Source organism: Monodelphis domestica, chromosome 8, assembly GCF_027887165.1.
Source record: "Monodelphis domestica isolate mMonDom1 chromosome 8, mMonDom1.pri, whole genome shotgun sequence".
NCBI lineage: Eukaryota > Metazoa > Chordata > Mammalia > Didelphimorphia > Didelphidae > Monodelphis > Monodelphis domestica.
The window spans coordinates 100,826,727-100,841,109 of NC_077234.1; the positions used below are offsets into that span (position 1 = coordinate 100,826,727).

Genomic DNA, 14,383 nt, shown 5'->3' on the forward strand with positions numbered 1-14,383 from the left:
GTCTTAAGATTTTGGAGTATAATAATCTTTACCTCTGTTGGGAGTTAATACTTAGAATTCCTCAGTGCAAAAAAAAACCCTTATATAATGAGAGCACAAATTTAAAAAAAAATAGTTCAATTCCTTCAAAGTGGGAATTTATATTCCAGCATCCTTCTAAACTTCTTAAGCTATCCCAGTGCTAGTGAGCTATATTCTCTCTAAACTGTATAGTTCTAACATGTTCTTAATATCCAATGGAGGCAATGAGATTTCCCCCTAATAAAGAGAATACATTTCCATTTAGAGTAACAAGGCCTCTTAAATATACTAGTTCAATAATAAAGGGAACTGAAACTCGATTATGTTAAATTATTGGTCAAATGTCACAAGTATCAAATTTGTAATTTGAACCATGGTTCTTTGACTCTAAATTCATCATTCTTTTTAATTTATCATATAAAGGGTAACATAAGAGACAAAGTATGGCACTATGGAACTAGTCTTAGTGTCAGAGGTTCATATCCTACTTCCGACACATACTGGTCAGGAACCTTAGGTGAATCTTCAAAGATTACAGATTACAAATGGTAGAGAAGTATTGATTTGTATTGGCAGAGAACTTTTTTTCCACTGTGTAACCTATACCAATGAAATCTAGATTTCCAAAAGAAAATTTATATCATTTAGTTCAATTAAATTCAGATTTAATCTTGAAACCTTTCCCTCTTAGACATTTGCTTTTCAAAGTGCTTATCTGACTTTCCAAATCTAGCTCTCTCTCTATCTGACTAATCATCTATGTCTGTCTGCCTGTCTGTCTATCTATCTATCTCTATGAATTTACTTTCTTATACTCAATCATCAGAATTAGAATTAATCCTGATATACTTTACCCTGAATAAAATTAACTAGTTTCCTTCTATCTTTATATCTTGAGTTATTTTTGAAACTGTAATATAACTCATTGGAGACAAAGTAATTTTAAATAATCTGTTTTGTGATTCATTCTGATAACTTTTTAACTTTTCCACATGTAAATTTAATTTTTATCTTATTCCCTTTAAAATGTATTGTGCTTAAGCCTAGAAATTATATTGTCTTCATACTCTGTCATTATTCCAAAACAAGATCAAGGCCCTATCCTGACTAAATTGCTATCACATCCTCATATAAGTGCTACTAGCTATAAATTTGTGCTGAAATGACCTGGTCTTTAAACTGTGGTCAAGCTTACACTGTGGCTCTTAAACCCACTGTTATCTCCCATTTCTCTTGCTTAGATGAGAACATTTTGAAATTCAGTTTTATCTTCCATGCTTTGTTTCCTTTCCCACAGTTATCATATTCCCATCTCATACTGAGGCATTTTGGGCAAGAGTTTACTTCATTGAAAGCACTGGGTAAGTTTAACTTAATTAGTCTTTTTTAGTGTGTGTGAGTGTGATGAAACATGCTATATTCTTTTTGATAGAGAAGTGTTGGACTCAGAATACAAATATAAATTTAAAAAAATATGGCCAATACATTAATTTGTTTTCCTTGGCACTATATGTTTGTAAATGAGATTTCATTTTTCTTACTCTCTTAGGGGCTGAGGTAGATAATGTCCTTCCTGAAAATAAACCAGAATTAAATATATATACATACATACATATATATATATATATGTATATATATGTATACACACACACATAAGTGATTGGTGGCAAAATAAGTGCCAGTAGAATTATAACAATAAAAACAAAGTATTTCTTTTTTTTTTTAAACCTCCTTCCTCTTATCATAGTGCTCAGTATTCAGTAAGAGATCTTAGAGGATGTATGGAAGGAGCTCTAACTCAGAGGGAACATACTAGAATTCTGATCATTTTTGCTATTAACAAGCAATTGTAGCATCTATTGGCCTCTCTTTTTTCATCTGCAAATAAAGGAGCAAGAACAGGATGAACACAAAATGAATCCTGCAAGTAAAAGAATAATAAGGACCCTTGTAAATCTAGTGTCAAACTTGCCAACAATCAAAGTAAAATCACATATAGGACTATATGAATGTTAAAGAAATCCAAATGACCATGGAGTTGGAAGGGGGAAGATTATTTTAAAGGTCAACAAAAAGAAATTATTATCCTAGGAGAGGATAGAAGGATGAAAAGAAGACAAAATTACTCAATACTGGATTTTTGTTTGATTTTTTTCCTATTTTCTTTATTGGGAAAAATAGAACACGAAGACAGCAGGGATTTGAAGTATAATAAAATTAAGCATATGGTATGAGAGCTCTAGGTTGCTCTGAGTTTACCTTATTAGACTTGAATAAATTACACCTCAAGAACTAAAGAATTAACAGATACAATTGCTGTGCTATTGTTGAGGATTTATGAAAAACTATGATAATGAGAAATGTACTACTGTCCTCCCAGTCTCCCATGTTGCTATATTAGCATCATGTTCAACTTTTATCCCACAAATTCAACATTACATAATCTTTCATTTTTAACAGTACAAATCTCTTTCTTCTGATACCTCTCTATTCAAAGAGCCATCACCTTCTTTAGGCCTTCATCATTTTATGCCCAAAATACTGTTTCCTAGATGGTTTGCCTGCCTTGCACTAGCTTCCTAATTGGTCCACTTGACTCAGTTCTCTAATACACTCCATTCAACTTTTGTTGCCAAAGTTATTTCAAAGATATATGCCAATATGATTATGGTACCCAATCAAAATAAGTGCTTCCGACTCACTTTAAACTCCCCTCTTTAGCTTTTAAATTCCATTGCAACCTCTCTGAAACTGATCTTTTAAGCCATATTGGACAAAATTTTTGCTACTAAATTGTAAACTGATTCTTCTAAATCTGCCATCTCTCTGTTCCTTACTCTATGCAATATTCTTGTCTTCATGCCTTTTCCATGGCCATTCCAAACAGATGAAATGCACTTTGCTTCCCCATCTTACAATTCCTCTCTCTCTCTCTTTTTAAGATGAAGTTCAAGAACCAATTTCTGCATGAAGCTTTTTTTAGTCTCCTGGAAGTTCTGCCTTCCTTCTCAAAATAACTTTAAGTTTCTTGTACTCATTTGCACTTATTTACTCTATTTGTTTCTCAAACATATCTACAGTCCATATATATTCACGTATTTATGAACTTCATGTCTCTCCCATTAAAACATAAATTCCTTGTAAGTTGGGGTTCTTTCATTCTTTTTACTCATACATAGCACTGTTAGATAGTAAACACTTGATAATCATCAATTGCTTATACACATGTTAATCACTAGGAATACTGACATGAGATTAAAGATTCAGCATCATGTGATCATCAAACATGTTAATTTTCCCTACTGACACTATTCCATTTGCAAATTTGATAGCCAACCTAATAAATTATTACTGGTTCATTACAACATAAATATGTAATTGATGATTGCATCATTACAGGGTTGGATGGGAGAGGGGTCTCTGTGATCCAATATGTTGTTCGGTCATCCTTTGGAATTTTTCTATCCATAACAAGAATTGCTTTCATGACAAATTCTAGCTCGTTTTTCTAATATAGGGTCTTAGTTCCTAGTTCCAGTCTCTCAACCTCCAAATTGATCAATATCAATATGGAGGCTACTTCATGATGCTCTTAAATAACCCCATATAATTGACTACACTTGTGTATGCTTAATTTTCCTAGGCAACATCTGGTTTGTTTGTTTGTTTTTTAACCGCTATGTCTATAGAAATCCAAAAGAGGTAATACAGTTCTCAATTTAATGTTTTTATCAAGAATGTGAATAGAGATAAAATGAATTATATGAGGCCAGAAAACTGGCAATTAGTGCATCTGGTGTTCAAATTGAATATTGTACTAGTCAACCTAATTGGGTACCCTTTAAGAATGTGATTTAAGTCTGATATTTAATTTCCTTCCCCACTCTCACAGTACTAGCTACAGTGTCCACATGCTTTGGGGTTTTTAATAGAAAATCATCTGATGATAATGGAGAAATAAGTCCTGCCTACACTTCAATATTCAGGTTGAAAACTATTTTTTCTTTCTTTTTTCCCTTATTTTTCCTACTTCCACTTTCTCACTTTTCTTTTTTATAGTAAAGCTTATAAAGTTACTGACTACCTTAGTTTGATCTTGATTGTGTATTCAGACTTGTAAGTAAATTGAAATAATACTTTCATCTTTTAAACCTACTTTGTATCACTATAATAAATAATGGAATGTAAGTAGGTGGCACAGTGGGATACAGTATTAGGGTTGAAGTCAGGAAGATTAATATTTCTGAGTCTAGCCTCAAACATTTACTAGTTGTGTGAGCTTGGGTAAGTCACTTAATCTTATTTGCTTCAGATATTCATCTGTCTATTGAGCTTGAGAAGAAAATGGCAAATCATTCCAATATCTTTGTCAAGAAAATTCCAAATGGGGTTCTGAAGAACTGGACATAACTGAAACAAGTGAATAACAAAATGAAGACTAGAGAAGGTTAAAGTTTGCTTTCCATTTTTATCTGCAAACCTTGATATTTATTTGCAAAATGCCATCATTGCAAGTTAAAGACCACAAAAAACTGTAACAACTACAATAGGATAAAGAGTTTAGAGTTTTTACCCAAAGAATATCTGTTATTGAATATTTGTGTTATCCTTTAGAATGCTGAGCCTACAAAATGTATCTGACATGATTCTCATTTGGCATTCTGTCCATCCTAACACTGAAGTACTATTGACCAATACAGACATCAAAGGACAAAGTATTGCACAACCTCTATCAATTTCACTGACATGTTCACAATCTATTAGTGTTACTTAAACAAGAGAAGAGATGTTGCCCAGGACATAGCTAATTTTTAAAACTTTAAGCTCCAGAGGATAACTTTGTATAAATGTTCTGAATATATGAACATTGAGTCACTCCTTTTTACAGACATACTTTCCTTGGAGGCTTCTTACTCGAAAAAATTATGGGTAATAACTTTGAAAGACTTCCTATGTAGATTATAGGAGTGCTAAATTATCTATGAATGCCTAAGGTTGCCCGATGACATGGAGCATATAGCAACAATATTCATGTATATTCTTAAACATATACTTTGAATCTATGTTTTTGTATATACTGTATATTTGGAAACTTTGTGTATATATAGTGTACATCCATGTCAATAAATATATGTGTGTATGTGTGTGACTCAATTATAGTTGGAGTATGAAAGGACATTAGAGACTATTGAGGCCAAGTTCCACATCTTATAGATGGGGAAAATGAGGCAAAGAGAGGAAAAATTCCTTTCCCAAGGTCAAAGAGCTTAGTCATGCAGTATTTGAAGGGATATCTTTCTAGGTAAAGTACCATCATTTTAGCACATTAATGTATGAATAACAGTGAGCCATTTATAGAAGACTTAATGTATGCAAAATACTACATTTATTTTCTCATTTGACCTACCTGACAACATTGTGAGATTAATCCTATGATTATTTCTATTTTACAAATGAGGAACTGGAGGCTGAGAAAGAATATACATTAATGTAGACATGTACATAAGCACATTGACGATGATATTTAAAATATTTAAGATGAAATATATTAAAGGGTCAATTTACTGGATTTACCTTTTGTTGTTGTTGTTATTGTTGTAGTTTCTAGGGACAGTTAGGTGACTTAGTGACTAAAGCCCACACCTGGAGTCAGGATGACCTGGTTTCAAATCTGGATCTAGATATTAGCTGCATGATTCTAGGGAAGTGTCTTAACTCTGCTTTAATTTCCTCATTTGTAAAAGGAGTCAGAGAGGGAAATGACAAATCATTCTGGTGTCTTTGCCAAGAAAACTCCAAATGAGGTAACAAAATGTCATACAAGACTGAAATGACTGAATAGATTTGAAAACATGTTTTTGACTTAGCTATTCATTTTCAATTGAGATATAATACCTTACAATATCGACTTCTTAATCCCTGGGTTAGCCTTCCTTCATTTCCCCCCTCCCTACATACTACAAATATTTAGTGTACACCTACTGTGTCTCCAACAATATGTCCAAGTCCATAAATACCTCACAATCTAGTGAAGCATTTAGCATTATTTTGCAGGGTATGATCAAGATAACTAGATGGTGTCTTAGATTCAGGACCAAATAACTTTTAGGGAGATCTGAGATTGAATCTTGCTTCAGAAGTTTAAAATATCTGTAACCCTGAGCAAAGTATAATGACCCTCCTCTTCAAAATAGGGACAGTGATATCACCTCTCTTACATGTTGTTATGAATATCAGATAATATCAATTTATAAATTTCTTTGTATACTTAAAGTATTATATGAATATAGTAGTTGTTAATTATCAACATCATTATCATTATCCAGAGATAAAGTCAATAATTTTTGTAGGAATTCACTGTGGTTTGGCAGAATTGAAGGAATCTTTGTAGCAAAAGTAGAAATTAAATTGTATCTTGAAAAATTATAGGGTTTGGATAAGCATGGGGGTATATTCAAAGTGGGAGGGAATGGCTAGATGGATAAACAAGCTCCATTTGGAGATCTTTCTCATGCTAGGGTTCTGTGACTTTAGGAGTATAATTACTTGAATTGCATAGAATTTTATTGTTGTAGAGTACTTGGAAAGAATAGATTAAGGCTATATTTTTGAATGTCCAGTCTTAAAAAAAAATAAATAGGAACTTCTGGATAAACTTGGCTTCAGTTTAGACACAGGAATCTGCCTTTCCTAAGTGCCTACCAATATAGACTACTTCAAAAAGCAAAAAACCCCGAATTCATATAAACAAAGGGACTCCAAAGAAGGGCACAGCATTGAAGGTACTTTGGATTTGTGTATTTCCACACTATAAGGGGGTGAAATACCTTCCACCAAAACATGAGCTGATCTACCCTCCTCCACCTCACCAGTGCACTAGACTCAGAGTCAGCATGTGCTAGAATCAGTGAGCGAGTGAGAGTTACCTCTAGGACCTTGGCAGCTGACTAAGACCACCAAAGATGTGACCCTGAGAATAACTAGATTTGAGACCCCAACAGGCAGAAGAATGCAGACCTTGGGTGAGGAAATAGGTCAGAGAGGACTGCAAACAGTAGAATCTCCAGAGACTCCAAAGGTGGCCTCAGGCAAAAACCTAGTTCCTTAGCTCCATATACAGAGAGTCTGCCCTGCTCACTCAGATTTCTGACTGGAAAGGGAAGGAAAAACCACCACAGTGATGACAACCCCCAGGAATGTAATTGCCAAATTGAAGTGCTTCTAAGCTAAGGAAAAACTTTACAAGAAGCCAAAAAAAAAGACAATTCAGATATCATGGAGCACCAATCATACAAGATCTGGCAGCTTACCCACCTAAGGACCACAAGACTTGGAATATGATATTCAGAAAGGCAAGAGAATTGGGTCTTCAACCAAGGATCACTTACCCATCAAAACTGACTATATACTTCCAAGGGAAACTATGGACATTCAACAAAGTAGAAGATTTCCAAATATTTGTAAAGAAAAGATTAGAACTAAGTGGAAAGTTTGATATCCAAACACAAAGATCAAGAGAAACGTGAAAAGGTAAATAAGAAAGAGAAAGGAAGATAAATTTTTTTTATTTAAATTGACTTCTTTAAGGGCTTTAATAATATAACATTATGTATATTAATATATGGAAAATGTTATTTGTAACTCTCAAAAATTATATTCACTATTATAGTAATTCAAAGAATCATTCATAGGTAAAAATTGGGGTAATAAGTGGTCTAAAATGATATGCAAAATAAAAGGAAGAAAAAGGGAAGGGGGAATAGAAGATGGCACCAAGATAAACTTGAAGGAATAAGATAAATAGGATAATTGATATCATACAAAGAGTCACATGGGAAGGAGGGGGGGGGGGAATAGTATTATAAATAGGAGAGGAAGAGATTGCTAATAGGAAATACTTAAACCTTACTCTCAGTGAAATCAGTTCTGAGAGGGAAGAGCATCTGGATTTATTAGGGTGTAGAAGTCTATCTTACTCTACAGGGAAAGCCAGAAGGGAAAAACTAAGGGGGGAAGTGGGGCAAGGAGTAAAAAAAAGGAGGGAAAGATGTGGGGGAGAGAACTTAATAGACACTAAAATAAATAAGAAGAAGGGACCAAAAAGGGTGGGGGAAGAAAAAGGACTATGAAAGGGTGGGGATTAGGGGGACTGAAAAAAAAGCAAACCATTGGTCTAAAAAAATATGGTGAAAGAAGAATGGGCAGAACTAGGAAAGGATATCAAAATGTTGGGGAATTCAGAGGTGGTTATCATAACTGTGAATGTGAATGGAATGAACTCATCCATTAAACAAAAGCAAATAGCAGACTAGATTAGAAACCAAAATCCTACCATATGTTGTTTACAAGAAACACATATGAGAGATACTCACAGAATAGGGATCAAAGGCATGAACAAGATCTGTTGGGCCTCAACAGAGAAAAATAAGGGAGGAGTCAGAATCATATCAGTCAAAGCCAAAGTAAAATTAGATCTGATCAAAAGAGATAGGGAAGGTAATTACATCCTGATAAAAGGCAGTATAGACAATGAGGAAATATCAGTAATTATGGTATGGCATCCAAACTTCTAATGGAGAAACTAGTGGAGTTGGAGGAGGAAATAAATAGTAAAACTATACTAGTGGGGGACCTGAACCTTCCTCTACCAGATCTAGATAAATCAACCCCCAAAATAAGAAAGAGGTAAGAGATGTGAATGAAATCTTTAAAAAAATAGACTTAATAGATATGTAGAGAAGAATAGAGAAAAAAAGGAATATACCTTCTTTTCAGCAACACATGGTACATTCGCTAAGATTGACCATGTACTAGGGCATAAAAACATGGCAAACAGGTGCAAAAGAGCAAAAATAATAAATGCAACCTTTTCAGATCATAATGTAAAATAAATAATAATAAGGATACATGGAGAAGCACATAAAATTAATTGGAAATTAAACAATATGATTCTTCAAAATTGGTTAAAGAACAAATCATAGAAATAATAATTTCATTGAAGAAAATGATAATGATGAAACATCCTTTCAAAATTTATGGGACACAGCCAAAGCTATACTCAGAAGGATATTTCTATCCTTCATATATTAACAAATTATGGAGGGCAGAGGTCAAAGAAGTAGGCATGCAAATCAAAAACCTTGCAAGTGAATAAATTAAGAACCCCCAGATACAAACTAAATTAGAGATCCTAAAAATTAAAGGATAAATTCATAAAATTGAAAGTGAAAGAACTATTGAATTAATAAATAAGACTAGAAGCTGGTACTTTGAAAAAAATAAAATAGACAAAGTACTGGTCAATTTAATCAAAAAAAGAAAAGAAGAAAATCAAATGAATAGTACCCAAGATGAAAAGGGAGACCTCAACTCTACTGAAGAGGAAATCTATTATGCCCAATTATATGGCAATAAATATGGAAATCTAGGTGATATGGATTAATATTACAAAAATATAAATTGCCTAGGTCAACAGAAAAAGAAATAGAATACCTAGATAACACCATATCAGAAAAAGAATTTGAACAAGCCATCAAAGAACTCCCTAAGAATAAATCCCCAGGGCCTGATGGATTCACAAGTGAATTCTATCAAACTTTCAAAGAACAACTAATTGCGATACTATACAAACTATTTGACATAATTTGCAAAGAAGAGTTCTACCAAATTCCTTTCATGAAAAAAATATGGTACTGATTCCAAAGTCAGGCAGGTCAAAAACAGAGAAAGAAAACTATATACCAATCTCCTTAATGAACATAGATGCAAAATTTTTAAATAGAATACCAGCAAAAAGTCTCCAGCAAGTTATCATGAGAGTCATTCATTCCGATAGTAGTTTGATTTACACCAGAAATTCAAGGATGGTTTAATATTTGGAAAACCATCCACATAATTGACCATATCAACAAGCAAACCAACAAAAATCACATGATTATCTAAATAGATCAGAAAAAGCCTTTGACAAAATACAACATTCATTCTTATTGAAAACACTAGAAAGTATAGGAATAGAAGGGTCTTTCCTAAAAATAATAAACAGTATATATCTAAAACCATCAGCAAATATCTTCTGCAATGGGGATAAACTAGATGTACTCCCAATAAGAATAGAAGTAAAACAAGGATGCCCATTATCACCTTTTATTATTTAACATTGTACTAGAAACACTAGCTGTAGCAATTGGAAATGGAAAAGAATTTGAAGGTATTAAAATGGGTAATGAAGAGACCAAGCTATCACTCATTGCAGATGGTATGATGGTCTACTTAAAGAATCCTAGAGAATCCACCAATATGCTATTGGAAATTATCAACAACTTTAGCAAAGTTGCAGGTTACAAAATAAACTCACATAAGTCATCAGCATTTCTATATATTTCCAACACATCTCAGCAGCAAGACTTAGAAAGATAAATTCCATTTAAAATCACCCTAGACAATATAAAATACTTAGGAATCTATCTGCCAAGACAAACACAGGAACTATATGAGCACAACTACAAAATACTTTCCACACACTTAAAACTAGATCTAAATAATTGGAAAAAAAATTAATTGTTCATGGGTAGGACAAGCTAATATAATAAAAATGACAATCCTATCCAAACTAATTTACTTATTTAGTGCCATACTCATTAAATTACCAAGAAACTTTTTTACTGAATTAGGAAGACCTATAACAAAGTTCATTTGTATGAACAAAGAAATCAAGAATATCAATGGTAGTGGCCTAGCAATACCAGATCTCAAACTATGCTATAAAGCAGTGATCATCAAAACAATATCATACTGGCTAAGAGACAGAAGGAAGAATTAGTGGAATAGAATTGTGGTAAGTGACCTCATCAAGACAGTCTATGATAAACCCCAAAATCTTGGCTTTTGGGACAAAAATCCACTCTTTGACAAAAATTGCTGGGAAAATTGGAAAACTGTATGGGAGGTATTAGATTTAGATCAACATTTAACACCCTACACCAAGAGAAACTCAAAATGGTTCAATAACTTGAATATAAAGAAGGAAACTATAAGTAAATTAGGTGAACACAGAATAGTATACTTGTCAGATCTTTGGGAAAGGAAGAATTTTAAGACAAAGCAAGAATTAGAAAAAAATTACAAAATTTAAAATAAATAATTTTGGTTACATTAAATTAAAAAGGTTTTGTACAAATAAAACCAATGCGCTAAAATTAGAAGGGAAGCAACAAATTGGGGGGGGGGGAAATCTTCATAACAAAAAACTACGACAAAAGTCTAATTACTCAAATTTATAAAGAGCCAAATCAATTGTACAAAAAATCAAGCCAATCACCAATTGATAAATGGGTAAGGAAAATGAATAGACAATTTTCAGATAACGAAATCAAAACGATCAATAAACACATGAAAAAATGTTCTAAATATCTTATAATTAGAGAAATGCAAATCTAAACAACTCTGAGGTACCACCTCACGCCTAGCAGATTGGCTAACATGACAGCAAAGAAAAGTAATAAATGTTGGAGGGGATCCAATCATTCTGGATGTCAATTTGGAACTATGCCCAAGGGGCATTAAAAGACTGCTTACCCTTTGCTGTAGCCATAGCATGCTGGGTTTGTACCCCAAAAAGATAATAAGGAAAAACACATGTACAAAAAATATTCATAGCTGCTCTCTTTGTGGTGGTAAAACATTGGAAAATGAGTGGATGCCCTTCAATTGGGGAATGGCTGAACAAATTGTGGTATATGTTGGTGATGGAATACTATTGTGCTCAAAGAAACAATGAACTGGAGGAATTCCATGTGAACTGGAATGATCTCCAGGAATTAATGCAAAGTGAAAGGAGCAGAACCAGGAGAACCTTATACACAGAGACTGATATACTGTGGTACAATCGAATATAATGGACTTCACTACTAGTAGCAATGCAAGGATCCAGGACAATTCTGAAGGCCTTATGAGAAACAACACTATCCACATTCAGAGGAAGATCAGTGGGAGTAGAAACACAAAAGAAAAACAGCTACTTGATCACATGGATCAATGGGGATATGATTGGGGCTATAAAGCCTAAATAATTGCCCTACTGCAAATATCAACAATATAGAAATAGATCTTGACCAATGACACATATAAAATGCAGTGGAATTGTACCCTGGCTATTGGAGGGATTTGGGAGAAGGGGAGGAAAAGAACATGATTTTTGTAATCCTTGAAAAATAATCTAAATTAATCAATTAAGTAAAACTTTAAAAAATAAACAAAATAAATAAATAAAACTTTGAGCTTATTTCTACTAGCTTTTAATAGTATTTTTCATGGACCATTTCCAAACCTTTTTATAATATGGACTAATATTTTTTTCCTTTACATTCAGCTTTCACAAATACCTTTTTTCAAACTTTTAACTTGGTCTTAAAAGTTTTATTCTAATTATTATTATTTTTGAAGGTGGGATGAAACTCTGTTCAGTTAATTATACAAGTGTGTCTATTTCCTGCCATTAATTTCTCACTTTCATCTATCAAATGTGCCTTAATTAACCTCTTCTTACTCAGTATATATAGCTGAAAAGGGAAAGCATGTAAGTGCTATTTATCTTCAATATTTTTATTGTTTTATTTAGAATTCTATTTTAACAGTTACCATAATTTTCTTGGACTTGGAAATTTATTCTGAAAAGTTTCTATTCTAGATATATGATGTTATTCATTATCATGGGACTTGTTTTTATCTCTGATTACTTTTCAATTTTTTTGTTTTGCCTACAGCCATACTACCTCAGGCTATGATCTTGTCAGATCTCATAAGCTAAGCAGGGTTGGGTATGATCAGTATTTGGGTAAGAGGCCTCAGAGGAAAACTCATGTTCTATTGAAGGAAGTAGTATTAGACATTTTGTAGAATTCTGTCAGATTCTGAACTAATTTCCACATGCATGTTTTTACCTATTGTATGCTACTGTACCATGTTGTTCAGTATTTTCAATTATGTCCAACTCTTCATGACCCCATGTGCAGTTTTCTAGACAAAGATACAGCAGTGATTTGCCTTTTGCTTCTTCCACCCATTTTACAGATGAAGAAGAATAGAGGCAAAGAGGGTTAAATGACTGGTCCAGGGAAAATAAGCTTGTTATTGTCTGAGACAATATTTGAAATCAGAACTATCAACCTTCCTCGTTCCATGCCTATAGGTATAGCAACTATATTGCTGCCTCAGTTACCTCATTTGTAAAATGAGCTGGAGAGGGACACAGCAAACCATTTCTTTATCTTTGCAAAGAAAACACCAAATGGAGTCACAAAGAATCAGATAAAACTAAAAAATGACTAAACAACCCCCCATATACATACACTAATATACACATAGATTAATGAATAAATAGTCTGCAGTCACTGATAATATGGGTATGATTAATATGGTAATAAGAATATAACTATTAATGTTTCCATGATTAAAGAATACTACCATATATTGACTGCGGACTTCTTTTAGTGGCCATTTTTGATTGTTTGGGTTGTTTTTTTTTTTGTCAGGTATATTAGCCAGTTCTTCAGGCATTTATTATTAATACTAAAGTTCATTTGACCTGCATGGTAGTCTTTTTCTGATTGCAATTATTAATTAATTGCTTATTTAAACATTATCTATTCATTTGTTTCTCAAGCAATGAAGTACCTACTATGTGACAGATATTGCATTAAGCATCAGAGGTACAAAGTTGATTGGAAAACATTAAGTTTCTTCCTACATGGAGCTTAGAGTCAAAACTGCTCAAATGCAATCAGTGTCCTCCATGAAGCCTTCCTGAGTCCTGAAATCAGAAGTGATCTTTCCTTCTTTGGAACACAAATTATACTTTTATCATTCTTGTGTTCTATGAATTATCATAAGAAGATTCACAAGATTCTTAGCCCACTGTCAATAGGGATTTTCAGCTCTTATTATTCTCCTTTTTTTCTGGCTTCCTCCATTTCTAACCTTCATTATTATATTGGAGCTCAGCTAAAAGGACTTGGGGTTCATAGCTTGAGAACACAAAATATAGGTCAGGGAATTATTACTGTATACAAATGTTTAAAGGACTATTGTGTGGAAATGTAGTTAGATTTGTCCCATTTGTCCCTTTAGGACAGACCCAGGAGCAATGGTTGGAGACTACAGAAAGGCGAATTGAATATTAATGTCAAAGGAAATATCTTAACAAATGCAGCTATAAAAATAGTAAAATCACCTATATTTGGGCTCTTCCTCAATGAAAATCATCCATGAAAGACTATGTGACTACTTGTCAGGTATGCTATAGTAAGGATTAATTTTGGATATTAGTTGGGTAAGACGACCACTGAGGACTGTTCCAATTTTTAAA

At 33.2% G+C, this 14,383-nt stretch overlaps 1 long non-coding RNA gene across 1 annotated transcript in view; it reads left to right on the forward strand.

Moving 5' to 3' along the window:
* The window catches only part of LOC130455921 (uncharacterized), a 76,487-nt gene that overhangs the window by 61,327 nt on the left and 777 nt on the right, over positions 1-14,383 (forward strand). The window contains exons 2-3 of the long non-coding RNA XR_008914197.1: positions 1,319-1,382; positions 14,146-14,309. This is a non-coding gene — a long non-coding RNA (uncharacterized LOC130455921). The remainder of the gene's footprint in view (positions 1-1,318; positions 1,383-14,145; positions 14,310-14,383) is intronic.